We start from the raw sequence: 14,972 nt of genomic DNA, 5'->3' as shown, positions 1-14,972 counted from the left end.
GGTGAAGACTGAGGCAAAAAAGTCATTGAGTACCTCCACCTTCTCCATATTGTGGGTAACCACGTCTCCCATTTCATTGCGGAGAGGGCCCACGTTTTCCCTTGTCTTCCTTTTATCCCTGACGTACCTATAGAACCTTTTCTTGTTGCCCTTGATGTCCCTGGCCAGATTTAATTCTATCAGGGCTTTACCTTTCCTAACCTGATGCCTGGCTGCTTGGACAACTTCTCTGTATTCCTCCCAGGCTACCTGTCCTTGCTTCCACCCTCTGTAGGCAGACTTTTTGTGTTGGAGTTTGTCCAGGAGCTCCTTGTTCATCCATGCAGGCCTCCTGGTGTTATTACCTGACTTCCTCTTTGTTGGGATGCATCTCTCCTGAGCTTGGAGGAGGTGATCCTTGAATATTACTTGAATATTACTAATATAAACCTAGCATAGAAACTGACTGGGAAAAGTATATAGGGACACTTGTTCAGTATCAGACGTTTTAATCCACCACAGAGATCTGAGAAGCTGGGATAGAGTATCGAATAATTCTACGCTGTGGTTGCTCCTACAAGGCAGTCACTTTTCCTCATAAGACTAAACGTCTATGCCAGCTTTAGAATTATGCAACCTCTTTTGCAATGCAAATCTTTATAGAATTAGAACTGTTCTGAATATTGCCTTGCCCTTTTAAACCAACTGATGAAATTTTGTATAGACACATCACATCTATAGCTATGCATTAACTTGAATCTCAAGATTCCATTCTGATTTTACTTATTGATTTACGTGTCTCTGGCTCTTGTTTAAAACTTTCACAGCTATCAGTATAAAATATTATTCCTACAGTCAAATTCCCAATTATCATATAGCATAACAAAATGAAATGCTAAATCTTGAAGTTCTGATCTTTCTCAAGTGTAGACAGCCACACACAAACACTCACGAACAAATGCACACACAAGATTTTTCAGAATACTCGAATGATGAAGTAAATCTGATGGATTTCAGAGAATCATTCTGGAATTCAGACTATCCTTCAGAAAAATAATGCTGACAGAATTGTTATGTTTAGTAGAAAAGGTTTGAGGTGAAGTGTGGAATTGCTGCTTTTTCTCAACAAATTCAGTGAGCCAAGTTTAACTGACCGCAACTTTAAATGAAAGTCTCTACTATGTTGATAATAACAGAGAATGGAGGTAAAAATACTTTCACTTTTTTTTTTATTCATAGGACTTAATCCTTTTTTTTACCTCCACTCTTACTTATTTAAGGTTCTATTTAAAGCTAAAATATTTTAACATATATTTGTTTACAAAGAAATAAGTATCAGGTACAGAATCTGCATTTGGATTTTAAGCAAAAACTGTGAAGTTCACTAGTTTATCTCTTTACATTACAGTGGTTGGGATGATCAGAATTTTGTGTTTAGATTAGAGATGAACCTTCTTTTCAAACATGAATAAGTTACTGTGTCTGGGATTTGAACTCTAACATAAGCAGACAGGCCTTGGATTTGCTTTGTTTAGATGAAGTGTGGGGAAAAAAAAGTTAATTTTCTTCAAATATTACCTTGAAAATTTAATATTAAGAATGAAAATTATTTTGTGAGTTCTGATTAATGTGTTTTTAATAAGATTTATAAGATGTTAGAATCATAAAATCTCAGAATAATATAATAGAATAATACAATTAATTTCATCTGAAATACAAGTCCTGAGGTCATCTGGTCCAACCTCCTGCTCAAAGCTGGACTAACTTCAAAGTTCGTCAGGTTCCTCAGAGCCATGCCCAGTTGAGGTTTGAAAATCGCAACAAGTGGTGAATCTACAAACTCTGGGCAACTTGTTTCAGTTGAAATGTAACCAGTGTTGAGTACTCCGGATCAAAAAACCTGAATTTTTTGTTAGAATGCCTTCACAATAACTTAACTTTCTCAGAAACTATTATTACATAATCACTTGTTATTTGATAAGGTACAGACCGATTACACTATTGTAAATGTCAAATCATAGGCTGCTCTGTAGAGGAATCTTTAGCTCTGGACCCAGTAGAAAACAGTGTCTGCAGAGTGTTAAAAAGAGAGAGAGAAAACATATCTGTCGAAAGAAACTGAACTTTTTTTGGTGTTATTTCAAAGAAAACACTGTAGAATAAACTTTGACATATCTTTCCTGTTTTGTGATTGAAAAAACAAGAGAACTTTATTGAAAATGACACAGTCTTGATGAATTATTGATTTGGGCAAGTATAACAGAAGCCTACTGGACATACGGGTGAATTACATGTGTGTTAGAATGATATATAATTGGTAATGTCAATACCATCAGATGCTTCAGGAACACTGGCAGAAGAAAACTATGTTCTTCTCACTGCAGAAACTAATTAGTTGTGGAATAACAGCTCCAAAGAGATTTGAATTGCCCAGCTAAAAGTATTTAACTCAGTATATAACTCAGCTGCAAATATTTAGACTTTTATTTCAAAAATTATGTACACTGGGTCAAGCTCTCTAGCCTTCCCCGGTTAATGTTCTGTAACTTGCTTTGCCACTAGATATGAATATTGCTGTCTAAATCTCTTAACTGGAAATGTGTTGGCAGAATAGGAAAACACAGATATTCAGCACATGAGGGGAACCAGGAAATTAAGTTCCTCATTTAATTAGTTAGATTTATTAAAAAAAAAGGAATTATTGATTAGAAAAGGAATAGATCTTTTAAATATTTATCAAGTCTTTATTTAAAGTTACAGGTGCTTAATCTGATCCCAAAGAATCCAGATACTGAACAACACAATTTCAGAATTCTGCTTATCATCCAGACAGTTGTTAAACTATTTTCTTAAAGCACTTTTTGTTTCCATCTTCACCTTTACCTGAACTGCTAGAGAAAATTAAATCTTCTTCAAGTAGAAAAATAAAATTATAAAAAAAGCTAAAACTACCTTCTTTATATTTCCTGCATTTTAGTACAGATGAACCTAAACCAAACCACACTTGAGGGTTCTGAAGTGGCAACATATTGCTAGAAGCAATTTTCTCCTTGTATTTCTGTCTCAGCTTGAAACAAGCTGTACGCTGTACCACACAGGGAAAATGTTTTTACAAGACTTCCAGCCCAAGAAGAGCTAAAATCTCTATAACAAATTAGGAAATACAGATATATGAGGACAGTATGGATAAAAAAAAGCTCATGGTCATCTGGTGCCTGGTCCACCTCGTCCACTGACTCCAGAGCCTATGCTAAGTGGAACGCAGTTCAGCCAGCCCATAGTAAGTGGTGTTTATGGAATGTCTGAAATCCAACCTAGTGCAGCAGCGAGATGCAAGCCCTTTTGTTCTGCTCCAAAAGCTAGACCTCTGAAAGTCTAGTCCTTTGAAAGAACTGAGCAGTGTCCAATTCATTGTTTTAAGGTATGATTTGTATTGGTGATTAAAAGAACATTTAAAACAGTCAGACAAAATGAGATGTGAGTGTATCTACCATCTCAGGGAGTCCAATTCACTTATCCCGTCTTGCAAAAGAGAGCCCTAAATGCCAGGTGGTAGAGTGTGAGGCTAGTACAGGGGAATGACTTTGTTCTACCACTTGAGGCTGGGCCAAAAGATATCTCTAAGAAGATACTGATACAAATTCTCACAAGCAGATGTCATAATACTTGCCTTTTAAGTACCATGTGAATGTGCAGTTAAGCATGCAAGCTGCCTATATGATACATGATAAGACAGAATTATCTAAGACAGGTGCTTTTGTGCTGAGGCTAGCTACCAAAGTTAACCAAGACAAGAATACAAGGGAAATAGAATTACTAGAATGGAGAAGTCCTTTTTACCTGGGATCTTGAGCTCTTTACAATTACAAAGATGGGGTGATTAAAGAAAGTATAGGCCTATCTCCAAAAATGACCGGTAGCCTAGTGGCTAAATATTTTCATTTCTTAGGGAAATCCACACTTAAAGCCATGCTCTGATTAAAGGTATACACTTGCCCAAACTAACTAGAACAGGAGTCGGCGGGTTTCAGTAACGTGCAGTACCACTTCCAATTCTTTAAGTTACCTCACATATCTGCACAGAGCCAGTAGCTATCACAGGAGTTACAGAAGTCCCATGCCTTTCTGAAGCAGAAAGAAACTCAGGGATCCTCCAGGGCATCTCAAATGGCACAAAACATTGTGGTTAAGCAACTGAATCCTACCCCAGATTTCTATTGATTATTAAGAAAACCCAGGTCAATCAGCTAAAATGTAGACATTTATGGCTAAGGTGGACACTTCAGGTTATGAAGAATTGAGTTTCACATCATGACTTTCAGTCAAGTGGGTGGAGGCCTCACACTGGGCTGGTCAGGGCAATTAAAGCCTCTTGACACACTGAGGGTACAGACAGTATACTCCAATAAGGTACTGGCTCTTTTTAACTGAACGTGTTTTTGTATGAGTTTATATATTTCATTGGATCATGCCTGGAGCACGCTTGGAGCATGCTTGCAGAATCTAGACACATAGAACCATAGAAACATAAAATCATTTAGGTTGGAAAAGTGAGTCCAATCATTAACCTAACACTAAGTCTACCACTAAACCACGTCATAACTAAAAATGACGTAACAGGTAGAGGAGCCTGATAATTATTTTTTATTTAGCTTATTTAGAGGTTCTAAAGAACATGTTACACTCAGTATTTTAGAGGTGTTGTGCATGCCCACAATTAGAGTTGTAGGCACGTATGGGGCAAATATAGCCACTGTATAAGGCAGCACCCAAGTAGTCAGTTTTAGGATCTCAGTGATACACACATTGACCTGGTTGACAAAAGAATCAGATAGGTATCTGAGAAGTTTTAAAGGACTTAGGTCTTACTTCACTAAGATCTTATATGAAAATGTTTGTGTGTGTGTGTATGTGCATGTGTGGCCACTGAAACTTGTTGATGTGCTAGAATTTTTGTAACTACTTATTTTAGGATTTTACTCATGAAAGCTTTAATGACAAGTTGTGAGCACAAGATAAATTTTAATAAAATGTTGTCTATTTAAAAACTAAATGTCCCTAATTAATTTTATGCATAAAACCCTATATTTCATTATAGGAAAATCAGACTGATCTTGGTAATCTGAAATTTAATTGAGAGGCAGAGAATACTGAGACTGACTTAAGCAAGGAACATTAATCGTGAGACAAGACCAAGCAAGTAAAAAAGTAGTAAGACTATAAAAGTAAAAATTAGGCTGAGTTTAAAATTGACTGTTTCTTCCTGGTCAATTAGAGGGATTTATCATTGATGATGATAAATAAATAGTTTAGGCTGTGTCTATACTGTAGGGTAAACATACAGTCTGGTGTGTTTTTCAGACCAGGTCACCTGGTTGTTCAGACTGGGAGACTTATTGGCATGTACTACAGCTCCCATTTGTGCCAGGATTTCATCTGGAATGGAACCATGGGCTACTACCATGAGCACTGCAGTATCTAAAAAAAAAAATAACTTTAAGAATAAAATTCCTGATGCTTTATGCAGCAGTCAGGTTTTGCTTCTGGCTTAGTAATTGTTTTCTGCCTATTTAGTTTTATGACATGTCAGATTGCTTTGAAAAACTTTTTTAAAGATGTCACATGTCAGTAAGTTTATTACACCTTTTCTTAATCTTTGTTTTTATTATACATTTACTAATTATAGTCAAAGACAGTCAAAGGGAGATTCTGAGTTGAAAAAGTACAAAACATTTCTTTTACCACAGATTCTCACAGCAGCTCCTGATATGACACTTTTTTAAATCTTAATATAAAATGTTTAAAAACACTTGGCATTTTCAGTGAGAAGCACTTCCAATGAACAGATTTACATGAAAGTACTAAACTTATCTTTTAACTCCCTCTTATTCTGCTAAAAAAAAAAAAAAAAAAACAACCAATAATACTAAACTTCAAAAATATATAATTATGACTTATCTTTGCCCATTTTAGGGCAAAACACTTGTTGCTAATAGAATGACGAATCAATTCACAGTGAGATGAAAACATCTAACAATGGCTGCTTACCTAAAAAATTAATCAGAAGAGGATTTCTGGAGTACTTAATATGTTATTATGGGATAGCAACTTAGATTTAGAGTCTATAACTCAAAAGTTCTCTATAATTTGTAGCTGGTTGTCCAGAAAAGAACTGATCTCCCGGATCAGTTGAGTGTGGGCCCAACCTCCCTCCACGGTCCAGGGCTGCCCTCTGCATGCATCCAGAGGTGCTTGGGAGGGATGGTGTCTTCTGCCTGCCAGGTCATCTGTTCTGTTCTCAGATCTCTTACCATGTGGTGAGTAGACCTCAGCCAGCAACCAAACACCCAGCCAGCCTCTCACTCTCTCTGTCTCTGATGGGATGGGGAGAATAGAAGGAAGGCAAAAAGACTCATGGATCTTAGTAACAGTTGGACAGGCAAAGCAACAGCTGCATGCTTAAGCCAAGCAAAATAAGGAATTCATCCATTACTTCCCATAGACAGGCAGATGTCCAGCCACTTCCTGGCAAACAGGGCCTCAGCATATGTAATGCTTGCTTGCGAAGACAAACACCATCACCACGAATGGCCCTCCTTCCTCCCTCTCGCCCTGAGCCATTCTTGCTGAAGCATAACATCACATGGTATAGAATATCCCTTTGGTCAGCTTGGGTCTGCTGTCCAAGCGGTGTCCCCTGCTAGCTTCTTGCCACCCCCAGCCTGTGGGCCTTTGGGCAGAGGGCATGGAGAGGAAGCCTTGATGTTGTGCAAGCACTATTCAGCAATAGCCAAAACACTACTCAGCAATAGCCAATGCTGTTTTAGCCCCAAATGCAAACCACAGCAGCATACAGGCTGCTATGAAGAAAGTTAACTCCATCCCTGTCAGACCCAATGCATAGCAACACTAAGGACATCAACGCTTGGCTTAAGTGCAACTGGGCTGGGATGTTTAAAGTTGTGGACAGCCTGCAGCAAGCTTTTGGAGCCCCAAGGATTTAGAGGGATGCTGGTTGCTGATGCCTTTCCTGTGCTGTGCTCTATGTCAGGTCACGCTCATGCTACTTGTGCTCAGACATCCCTTCTGGGCTAGCTGAAATACTGCCAAATCCCCCTGCCACCCGCAAGAAGGGAAGAGACGTGTCACTTGCCAATTCCCTGCAGAGCATGGGGCTGAGCATCTCTATTAGGTTTACGTGGCAAGGTTTTGAAAGTGGGGGGTCTGCAGGGGTGGTTTTTGTGAGAAGGTACTAGAAGCTACCCCCATGTTGGACAAAGCCAATTTCAGCTGGCTCCAAGACAGACCCACTGCTGGTCAAAGCTGAGACAATCAGCCATGTTGGAAGCTCCTGTGTGATAACATATTTAAGAAAGGGTAAAAAACACTGCACAGATGCTGGGAGAGAGGAGTGAGAAAAAGTGTGAGAAACAGCCCTGCAGACACCTAGGTCAGTGAAGAAAAGGGGAGAAAAGCTGCTCCAGGCCTGAGAGCAGAGATTCCCCTGCAGTCTGTGGCGAAGACCATGGTGCCACAGGTTGTCCCGCTGCAGCCCATGGAGGTCCATGGTGGAGCAAATATCCACTCTGCAGCCCGTGGAGGACCTCACATCAGAGTAGGTGGTTGTGCCCTGAAGGAAGCTGCAGCCCATGGAGAACCCATGTAGGAGCAGGTTTTCTGGCTGGACCTGCAGCCCATGGAGAGGAGCCCATGTAGGAACAGGTTTTCTGGTAGGACTTGTGACCCCGGAGGGATCCATGCTGGAGCAGTCCATGCCTGAAGGACTGCACCCTGTGGAAGGGACCCATGCTGAAGCACTTCTTGAAAAACTGCAGCCTGTGGGAAGGACCCACATTGGAGATGTTAATGAAGGACTGTTTCCCATGGGAGGGACCTCACACTGGAGCCGAGGAAGAGTGTGAGAAGAAAGGAGTGGCAGAGACAACACTTAATGAACTGACCACAATCCCCATTTCCCATTCCCCTGTGTTGCTTACGGAGATGAGGTAAAAGAGTTGGGAGAGGTGACTGCAGGATGAACTCATCCAGGTTGTTGTACCAGGGGAGCCTGCAGGCAACTCCCACTGGATACTGGCAATCACACCACCTGCCCGGCCTTTGTCTAAAAGAGCAGCGGCAAGAAGTTGTCCTATTGTCCTGGTTTTGGCAGGGATAGAGTTAATTTCCTTCCTAGTAGCTGGTACAGTGCTGTGTTTTGGATTTAGGAAGAGAACAAAGTTGATGATGAACCAATGTTTTAGTTGTTGCTAGGTAATGCTTACACTAGCCAAGGACTTTTTAGTTTCCCATGCTCTACTGACTGAGAAGGCTGAAAGATCCGTTCTGCTCGACACTAGAAGTGATGAACAGCATGGTTTCTTGTAAGAAAATCCAGTAAGAGGTCGAATGACCTAAATGGAGTAACCCATTCTACAGATGGGGTCTGCACAGCTTGCTTCAGGCTGATCGGAGGTCTGCTTGATGCTGCACAACTCGGGGTTCCCAGCATCTGAAGGGCTATGAGACTATCTATTCTACTCTCTCTTGCTTCGGAGCATTAGCTGGAACAAAGAACATTGAAAATGATGCTGCACAGAGTGTGAGTGTCTTTCTTACTGGATTCATACAGACCAGCACCTCCTAGTGCAAAACAGGGACCTTATTCCTTTATCTCCCATTGAAGCTGACAACAGGAGGCCAAAGTGTATTCACAGTCTGCAACTATATTACGAAGTTCCTCTTATTGGTGAGATCATCTGTTTCCATGGCAATTTTGGCCATTTTTCTTGCTTTTTCTAATTTTGCTTTGCCTTCACGTGTAGCTGCATCTCTCTTCAAGGCAATGTCAACAGAAGGAAACAGTGGTTCTCTGCAACAGAAAGAATAGGTTTTGTAAAAGAATCCACATGAATATGAATTAAGAGGCTGGTCGTAAAACACTCTCACAACAGAAATAACAACCCCAACAGCTGGGGTTGTTCAGCCTGGAGTAGAGAAGGCTCCAAGGAGACCTTATTGTGGCCTTTCAATATATAAAGGGGGCTTATAAGCAAGATGGAGATAAACTTTCTACCAAGGTCTGTAGCGACAGGACAAGGTGCAGTGGTTTTAAACTGAAAGGGATTAGATTTAGATTGGACATAACGAAGACATTTTTTACAATGAGGGTGGTAAGACACTGGAACAGGTTGGCCAGAGAAGTTGTGCATGCCCCATCCCTGGAAGCGTTCAAGGTCAGGTTGGATGGGGGTCTGAGCAACCTGACCTAGTGAAAGTTTGGGCCCCTCACTACAAGAAGGACGTTGAGGTGCTGGAACGTGTCCAGAGAAGGGCAACGAGGCTGGTGAGGGGTCTGGAGAACAAGTCTTATGAGGAGTGGCTGAGGGAGCTGGGGTTGTTTAGCCTGGAGAAAAGGAGGCTGAGGGGAGACCTCATCGCTATCTACAACTACCTGAAACGAGGTTGTAGCGAGGTGGGTGTCGGTCTCTTCTCCCAAGTAACTGGCGAAAGGACGAGAGGAAATGACCTCAAGTTGCACCAGGGGAGGTTTAGATTGGACGTGAGGAAAAATGTCTTTACTGAAAGAGTGGTGAAACATTGGAAGAGGCTGCCCAGGGAAGTGGTTGAGTCCCCATCCCTGGAGGTATTTAAAAGACATGTAGATGAGGCGCTTAGGGACATGGTTTAGTGGGCATGGTGGTGTTAGGTTGACGGTTGGACTCGATGATCTTAGAGGTCTCTTCCAACCTTAATGATTCTATGATTCTATGATTCTATGTCCCTGCCCATGGCAGGGTGGTTGCACTATATGATCTTTAAAGGCCCCTTCCAACCCAAACCTTTCTACAATTCTATGTCATCCATGTCACATTGCTTGGAATAGCATAGAAACATTTTGTCTGGCTAACTGAAACTGATCACCTAAATTTCAGATGTCTGAATTTAGGTAAATTTGAATGATATATAAATTATCTTTCAGAGGTTGCATAGACACTTGTGGTATCAAAATAGCCACCATGACAAAGTTTGTGTCTACAGAAACATCACTGATTGCATTATATTTTAGTGTAGCTATAATCCCTACATACTGCAATGATATCATAGCTGGTAGAAATTAGTAGAAACAGATATGCCTTTTATAAAAAAGAAGTTTGAGCCTCCCTCTGCCATTCCACTATGAATCAGCCAGGGAGAAAATTACAGAATAATAAAGGAAAGGAACATGCTTGTGACCAGGCTGGAACTGGGAAAATTTGTGGAACTTGGTAAATTTACATCCTGGCTGTGTCACAGACTTCCAGCAGTGCCTTGGACAAATGAGTCAGTGCCAGATCCAAATAGGAAGTGAAAAACACAGACTCAAATGTAGATTTTCATAAAATATGCTTGGATGCTGTCCAGTCTTAGAAATGCCTTGTGGTCTTACTCTTGCTATTATGGTGTTAAATAAAAGGGAAGCACTGGAAATATGAATTGTTTGGAACTGGAAAAATGCCTTACATATCTGAGGCATATTTGCAAAACATATTACTGAAATAATCAATATTGCTAGTGTTAGAATGCTAATCTGTGGCTTCTGTATTGAAAGCATTCCTGTTTACATTTACAAAACACAATAATTTTCTGGGAGAGTCACATTCCAAGATAATTAAGATATTAATTTAAGACATCCAGCTAAACATAACTACTTAATTTGGTAACATTTTGTTCATGGGACTGAATTATGTTTACATAGTAGATGTTGACAAGTTCATTAACTATCTTTATTTATTCAGCAAGTAGTATGGGAGATCCTTCAATGCATCATGGGTTGACTACACCTCTAAAGAGTCAATCTACACAGTGTCTTTTTTTTTCTGAAAGTATATTATTTAAAACTTTATATATATATTCATAACAGTTTGGTTTCTATTGATGTATTTCTTAGCTTCTGTCTTAAATCACCTGTCCTCAGAAAATGTTTATCTTTCTAAGACAATAGAATAGTATGTTAATATCATAAAGAATCATGACAGGATTTCTGCTTATACTACTTTTAATGGACTTCTCTGTAGCATGATACTTTTGACTTGTTCTAGGCTTGTGATCTTCTGGGGTTTCCTCAACTCCAAATTTTTTAAAGTGTTTTTGCACAAGGATGTGCTGGTTCTTTTTCTGGATTTCAAAAACAAAGACACAAACAGTTCCAAGAAACAATAACTATTTTGTTAACATCCTAGAACTAGAATGCTGCCTAATTCTCACTTAAGTAGGATGATTAAGGCTAATGATATGCAGTCTTCGAATTCTTTAACAATACATGAATAAATAGTAATTCTTTGCACTGTTTATCTGTTTGTATAAGACTACTATTGTTTAGTTGTATATCATAGTCCAAATTTTGGTGACATTTTAAATTTTTCTCTGAAGAAATTTTCACTTTTTTTTTCCTCTGAATCTTTATATCACATAGAATATGTTCCAAATTACACTGTAAAGTAAAAGCTAGAAACTCGTACTTAAGGTTTCTTACACTATGAGTATGTTTAAAAAAAAAAGTTTATAATTAATATCTTTATTAGTGATATGTGTAGGTGAAATTAATTCAAGCAATGAAGTTTTATATAATATTTTTGCATCTCTTCCTATTTGATCTTCTTTTCTGCTTAATATGTTCATTTATTTATTAAGATTAACTTGTTACTGAATTTTGACAGGCATTTAAGAGTTCTATAAAAATGGTGACTGAATGTGTAGACAGTTATCTTCAATTACCTAATTGAAATACATTTCAGTTCATCACCGATTTGTACAGTGGACATGGGATTTTGACTGCCTAAGTGGGTAATGTAGGTACAAGAGTGGGAGTGCTCTGAGCTTCCCTGTTTTCGCAGATCCTAGCAATTCATAGGTCATATAGACAGCTCTATTTTCCGATATCTCTTCACAAGGGTTTGCAAGAGGTAATTATAGTCTAAAAATAAATTAACAAAATCAATGTTTATTGTGCACTTAGAACAATAGACCTTACACTAATCCAACACAGTAATTGGAAAAGTTAAATGTAAAGTAGGAAACTAAGAAACAAATATTTAAGAATATTAATGTCAGCCAGAGTAAGACAGCAAGTATGTGGCAAGTAAATATAGAAAGAAAAGGTTCAAGACCAATTTTAATAAATGCTGATGGTCCAAGGAATGGAATATAAATTCTGAAAGCTGCAACAAGAAGTTATTTTGCAAAAGTAATTTTAATGCATTACTATTATATAAAAATACTGTGTTGGTCTTTATTTATCCACATTTTTCTTCAGTTTTGTTTGCAAAAATATGGTGATTCCTTTGTTGCTCTGGGGATATTGCATCAACTTAGGGGCTGAAATTGGACTTTGAGATAATAATGTCTTATATTGTTTACAAATGTATTTGCATATCATTAACCAAAAAGGGATCTTACTATGATAGATGAAAGGTACCAGTTTAGCCTTGCAGATGGAATATTGGAGGAGGTTGTAAATCTGCCATTTGGACTGATTACAGTATGTGTAACTCAAAGAATTTTAATTTCCTTAAAAATTAACTGCCTGAGCAATGTTCCTACATCAGCTATGCCAGAATACAGCTTGTTAATAAGTGAACATCCTTTCCATTCCTTCCATTTGACCTTGCAAAGCAGTTTCCTCCCCAGGAGAGTAAGTTACTTGAAGCATTGTCTTTTGAGACATGTAAAGCAGGACTGGACATAGCTGAGAAAACAGAAGAGAGGAAAAATAGCATAATAAATATAAGCTTTGACATTGTGAGTAGCACCAAGAAACATAAGTAAATCTGTGACCACATAAAGAAAATTATCATCATAACTGTTATGGTGCCAAGATGGCTTCCCGTGGCATTAGTAGTATTAATGCTTTTCTCCCTTGCCCTTTACTTTCTGATTTTGTGTCTACACTCATTTTTTCACACATATTCTTTTTTAATTAGTAGCTTTCTAGCTGTGATTGTTTAAGATAATAAGAGGTGGAAACTTTTGTTAATGAGGTCATGTTCTTGGAAAAAACAGACAAGTTTCCCAGTAGAGTTCCATCTTAACGTCTGAAAGTGAAAAGTTCACAAAACTGGAAGAAGGAAGCTCTGTGCGCAATTTAATTGTCATTGTGTTTCACAGTTTGGAAGAAGATGCCTTGTGTTTTTCCAGTTTACTTTAAAATATTTTTTACAAAGCCCTTGCTGAAGCCTGGCCCCACCCTCCCTTCACTGAATATCTCAGGATGATCAAAAGACCATTTAGTGATTCATTCACAGTTCCTCTTATGGTGCCCAGGTCAACTTTGATGCAGCCTCTAAGATGTTCTGCTGGCTAAAAGCCAAAGCTGCAGCAGTAACTGCAGCTGCAACAGGCACTAGGATGATATCTACTATTCACTTTACTTCTAGGATATCTAGTCTAAGTAAGGTCAGACAATCTTAATAAAGAAAGGAGAAAAAAACCCCTGCCTTTGTGAATGTCTAACACAGTACAATGTTAATTAGGTCCAAGATGGTGGCATTGACAGCCAGTTATCCATATATTATGTTTTATTTTTAAAGAGAAACACAGCCTTGCTTTCTTGATGTAAGCAGTCCTGTCTCCATGGAACTTCTTGTAAAAAGGTGAATAGAATTTGATAAACTGAATGTTAAGTGCTGTAATTGCCATGCTGTCAACATAAATATTGTGCTGTAATCCAAGTAAATCTATTGATCTGCTTGAAATGAAGAAAATAATCTCAAAGGCTGTAAATTATCTTACCTGCATAAAGCTATCATTTACAAGATGTCTCCCAAATACTCTCTTGTCACTCTAGCTTGCAAACTGTCTTGCTGGTATCTCTGAAAAATCATTACACTATTCAACCTTTAAGTGCTTTGTTTTGTCTAAAAATATCACAGATAGTGAATATTTCATTTGTCTCTGGCACTTTGTCTCTTTCATACAAGGAGGCTTATTAGAATTTAAAGAGTGAATAAATACGAGTTAAAGAAATAAAACTGAAGGTATGTGAACAGAATGCAAAACCACAAATTATTGATTTGTTTTATATTCTAATAACTATGCTTAAGAACAGAATGTTTTATTCTCTATGAGAGTTACGCCTTTCAGTAAAGACAAGTGCAATTATTCATGTGAATACAAGAATCTCAATTAGAAGGTGAGAAAATGACAAATCACTGAAATGGGCAAAACCACAAATTATTGATTTGTTTTATATTCTAATAACTATGCTTAAGAACAGAACGTTTTATTCTCTATGAGAGTTACGCCTTTCAGTAAAGACAAGTGCAATTATTCATGTGAATACAAGAATCTCAATTAGAAGGTGAGAAAATGACAAATCACTGAAATGGATGTGTGGATGAGGCCCTCTATAGACAGATAGGAGCAGCCTCACACTTACAAGCCCTAGTCATCATGGGGGACTTCAACTACCCCAATATCTGCTGGAGGGACAACACGGCAGGGCATAAGCAGTCTGGGAGGTTCCTGGAATGTGTCGATGATAACTTCCTTCTCCAAGTCATAGAGGAGCCACCGAGGAGAGGTGCTACACTGGACTTTTCTCTCACCAACAAGAAGGGGCTGGTGGGGAATGTGAAGCTCAAGGGCAGCCTGGGCTGCAGCGACAACAAAATGGTGAAGTTCAAGATCCTTAGGGCACTGAGGAGGGTGCACAGCAAGCTCACTACCCTGGACTTCAGGAGAGCAGACTTTGGCCTCTTCAGGGATCTGCTTGGCAGAGTACCATGGGATAAAGCCCTGGAGGGAAGAGGGCCCCGAGAAAGCTGGTTAATATTCAAGGATCACCTCCTCCAAGCTCAGGAACGATGCATCCCAACAAAGAGGAAGTCAGGCAAAAACACCAGGAGGATGTTTTTACATGGATGAACAAGGAGCTCCTGGACAAACTCCAACACAAAAAGGAAGCCTACAGAGGGTGGAAGCAAGGACAGGGAGCCTGGGAGGAATACAGAGAAGTT

The sequence above is a fragment of the Pygoscelis adeliae genome, unplaced genomic scaffold (genome assembly GCF_000699105.1).
Source record: "Pygoscelis adeliae isolate BGI_AS28 unplaced genomic scaffold, ASM69910v1 Scaffold37, whole genome shotgun sequence".
Classification (NCBI taxonomy): Eukaryota; Metazoa; Chordata; class Aves; order Sphenisciformes; family Spheniscidae; genus Pygoscelis; species Pygoscelis adeliae.
This window is presented reverse-complemented; position numbering follows the sequence as displayed.